This window comes from Sapajus apella, unplaced genomic scaffold, assembly GCF_009761245.1.
Source record: "Sapajus apella isolate SASKATOON/1434 unplaced genomic scaffold, GSC_monkey_1.0 scaffold65, whole genome shotgun sequence".
Taxonomy (NCBI): Eukaryota; Metazoa; Chordata; class Mammalia; order Primates; family Cebidae; genus Sapajus; species Sapajus apella.
This window is the reverse complement of record NW_022437005.1, coordinates 8709497-8713975: the sequence shown is the minus strand read 5'-3', so window position 1 is coordinate 8713975 and position 4479 is coordinate 8709497. Positions and strand designations below refer to the sequence as shown.

General features: G+C 39.8%; 1 pseudogene; it reads right to left on the bottom strand.

Annotated features, from left to right (window-relative positions):
- Nucleotides 1-3328: 3328 nt before the first annotated feature.
- Nucleotides 3329-3805, bottom strand: LOC116530220 (annotated as a pseudogene).
- Nucleotides 3806-4479: the final 674 nt, after the last annotated feature.

Below are 4479 nucleotides of genomic sequence, written 5' to 3'. Positions count from 1 at the left end.
TTTTTGTATGTTGTATCCTGCAATTATACTGAATTTATTTATCAGATCCAAGAGTTTTTTGGTGGAGTCTTTAGGTTTTTCTAGCTATATGATCATATCTGCATCAAAGAGGAATAATTTAATTTATTCTTTTTTAATCTGAATGACTTTATCTTGCCAGATTTCTGTGGCTAGACCTTTCAGTACTTGGAAGAGGTGAAAGCAGGCATCCTTGTCTTATTTCAGTTCTTAAGGCGAAGGCTTTCAGCTTTTCCTCTTTTCAGTATGATGTTAGTTGTATGTGTGTCCTATGTGGTCTTTATTATGTTGAGTCATGCTCATTCTGTGCTTAGTTTCTTGAGAGTTTTCCTCATGTAGGGGTGTTGAATTTTCCACATCTATTGAGATGATCATATGGTTTTGTATTTATTATGTTGATAAGTTGTATCACATTCATTGATTTGCATGTGTTTAATCATCTGCATCCATGGGGTAAATTCCACTTGATTACGGTGTATTTTTTAATGTGCTCTTGGATTCAGTTTGCTAGTATTTTGTTGAGAAGTTTTGTATCTATATTCATCAGTTATATTTTTTGTTGCATCACGGTCTGGTTTTAATATCAGGGCAATACTGTCCTCACAGAATGAGTTAGGAAGAATTTCCTCCTCTTCAATTTTTTGGAATAGTTTCAGGAGAATTAGAGTGAGGTCTTCTTTTAAAGTTTGGTAGAATTCAGCCATGAAGCCACTTGGTCCTGAATTATTTTTTTGTTGGAAGATGTTTTATTACTGATTTAATCTTATTACTCATTATTGTTCTGTTTAGCTATTCCGTTTTCCTGATTCAATCTTGATATGTTGCATATGTACAGGAATATATTCATTTCTTCTAGGAGTTCTAGTTTGTTAATGTATGCTTTTTCATAATAGTCTCTGATGATCTTCTGTATTTCTGTAGTATCAGTTATAATGTCTCCTTTTTAATTTCTGAATTTGTTTACTTGAGTCATCTCTCTCTCTCTTTTTTTGTTAGCCTTGCAAGTGGTTTATTGATTTTGTTCATTTTTTTTTTAACTACCTTTTTGTTTTGTTGAAATTTTGTATTTTTTCAAACCTCTATTTCATGTAGTCTTGCTCCGGTCTTTATTGTTTTTTTCCTTCTACTAATTTTGGATTTGATGTGTTCTCTTTTTAGACTTCACAAGTTTTTCATCTATTACTTTGTTAAATTGGTTTTTTAACCCTTTTGTTTTCCCTTCATCTTCTAGAAAACTGACAACTATAATATTTGGTTACTTTATGGTGCCCCCATATCATTTTTATTCTTTTTTCTTCATTCTTCTCTGGTGGGCCATTTCAAAGGACCTGTCTTCAAGCTCTGAGTCTTTCTTCTGTTTGATCAAGATTACCGTTGAAGCTTCTAAATGTTTTCGTATTTCATTCACTAAATTCTCCAGTCCCAATGTTTTAATTTTTATTTTTAATGACATCTAGCTCTTGGGTAAATTTCTTTTTTGTACCCTGAATTGTTGCTGTAATTTGTTTGGCTTATGTTTTAGAATTCTAATGAATTCTAAAAATTGAATTGAATTCTAAAAATTTAGTTGAATTAATCTAAAAAAGAAGTTCACATTGAGCTTCTTTAGTATCAATATTTTTGAATTCTTTTTTGAGGATTTTATAAATTTCTTTCGATCAAGTTCTATTGCTGGAGAATTATTGTGTTTATCTGGAGATGCCATATTTCCTTGCTTTTTCATGTCTCCTCTCTCCTTACACTGATAATCTTTGCAACTGGTGCAATGGTCACTTCTTCCAATTTTTTCCAGTTGCTTTTGTAAAGGAAAACATTTTCCTGGAGATGTATCTATAATGTTGGTCAGGTACAGCATCTTGGCTTTGATTCTGGACCTGTGTAGTAATGTGGTTTCTGTGTGATTTCTTCAGCTGCGAACAGCATCAGTCATGTCTAGAATTTCTTGGCAGCTTAGGGTGTAGTTGTTAATGGAGGGTGTGGTGAAGTTTTGTGAGGAACTGGGATGCCAAATAGGCCAGTCCTCAAGCCCCAGTGGTGTCAGCAGTGAACTAAGTGTGACTGTCCTTGAGCTCCAAAGTGGCACATGCTGACACTGGTGTTACTGAGTCCAGACACCCCAATTATTCAGCCTCCAGATGGCTTGTTTGTGTGCTGGGAATGTGAGCAGTGGGTTGGGCAGTTGAGCAGGTTCTTGATCCCTTAGGCAGCTGGTGTGATATGGTCAAAGGCAGTAGCAGTGGTTGGACAACCTGGGACCCAAGCAGTCTGTGCTGATATAGGCAGTGGCTGTCATGGGTTGGACGAACTGGTCCCCAGTTCCTCAGGTGAAGCAATTAGGTGGTCAGCTGTGGTGGTAGTGGCTACTTGCATGGGCTTGATCTCAGACCCCAGGAGAATTGCTCAGGTGCCACCCATGGTAGAATGGGCTGGGTGATCCCCAGGTCCACAGACAGTATGCTCTGGCCAAGGGATGGAAAGTAGAGTTAGGCCAGGTAGACCTGTTCTCAGGCTCCCCAGTGGTACATGCAGGCACTACCTGTGATAAGCATGGTTGGGTTAATCCCTCAGCTGCTGGCAGAATGCTCAGGTCAGTGTGGCAGTGGCTGTGCTGTGGCCCTGTTACTGGGAGGTACAGAGTTGCTTTCTTTAGGAGCAGCCATAGGCAGGAAGCTGGAGACATGAGGTTTGCTCATGCTTTTGCTCATGCTGCAGCATCCCACAGTGAAAGTGGTGATTACAGGTAGTGGAATTTTTCCTTAGGCATGTGTAAATGAACAGCTGCCTCTCTGATGGGGCAGCAAAATTAATGCCAAAGACTGCCACCTCAGCCCTTGCAAGGGCCACAAAACCCAGTCTGGTGGGAGCTGGGGTCTCAAGATAAGGCTGTTCTTCAGTTGCTTAAGACTTGGGGTTTGTGAGACCTAGCATGAGCTCCCTCTCTACAGAAATGTCTTCACGCAGTCTTCAGGCAGCTCCCTATGTTAGACTCAGAGCCTGCAAGGGTTGGGGCTCTCCCATGGCAAGGATTAAAGGAGTCAACCATGGGAATGTGTGCCCTTTACCCTTTCCCTACACTAGGGATCCTCTCAAGACTCATAGCTGATCCTGATTGAACAGGTCACCTCACTTTCCTTTCTTTTTTTATTTCAGTGTTTTCCATCACTGCTCTGTTGACTCCCAATGTTCTCTCTTAGATTAGCTATTTGAAGTGTGATTATCTACTCACTATTTTGGCTTCTGGCCATGGAAGAGGTGGGTAATAGATACATCTAGGTACCATCTGGAAACCCTCTCATTCTGCTTCTGTGCATTTTTTTTTCAAGTTTTAGTTATTTATTATTCAGTGTAATCACCAATAGATTACATTAACATGATTTCATGCATTTAGAGAAGAAATATTTCCTGGTTCAGTGGAAAATTGTGCAGATGGCTTCTGGAAGACCTTCATTTTAAAGCAGCTTTACATTTCAGTTAGTAGTCTGGACGTTCTTTCTTCAGTTTGCTGTAATCCACATTCTCTGAGTAGAACTTGTAGTGATCATTGGGACTCAGTTTGTCCCAGGGCTCTGGGTTATTCTTTTTGTCCCAACAAACATCTGGATCGAACAATACCAGACGCAAGAGATACAGGGCTGTCCACCACCTCCAGCTCCAATAAACACAAAGAGGGGGATCAGGCTCGGATGTTTCTTGGCCTGACCTAAGATGTGGCGGAGCATGTTTGCGGCAGAGACCTCCGATTGGAAAGAAGAAAATCAGCCCAGCCACCAGGCCCCATGCTAAGTAGTATCTTGCTTCTGTGCATTTTTAAGCACAGAGTATAACTTGCTCTAAAATTGTTTTCAGCCCTCTGTTGTTTGTCCAACAGGATTGTTCCCTGTCTTGTAAAGATGAAGAGTGTGTTGAAAAAAGAAGCCCAGGGTGTTAACTAGGAGTTGCAAGTATCAGCCCCTCAATCAAGTATACAAGTCAATATTTCTCATTTGTAGAATTCTTGCACAACAACCTTCTGGAAAACTGAAGGCCAAAGACTGATGTGGTCCAGTGGCATTCATTTTGTTGCTTCATCACTTACACTTGTTGGTGGTACTAGCCTAGTTAAAATGGTGGTCCAGGACAGCACTGACCAAACGCTGGTGATGGGGTAAGGGAAGGCACCTCCATGATACCTTCTATTTATTGAATTCGTGGACTTATCTATCTTCAAATTAAGAATTGAAAAGCTATTTGAGATTCTCATGAAAATAAAATGAGCTAATAAATTTAAAAAACACTTTAGCTCAATGCTTGACACATAGGGAAAGTTCAGTAAAGAATGACGATGATAGTGTTGCTGGTTATTATTATGGGGATGAGTGTGATGATGATGATGTTGTCATGGTGATAGTGAGGATGGAGATAGTGATGGGGAAGATGTAGATTGTTGTGAGAATGGTGGTGATGGTGGTAGCTATGAAAGTG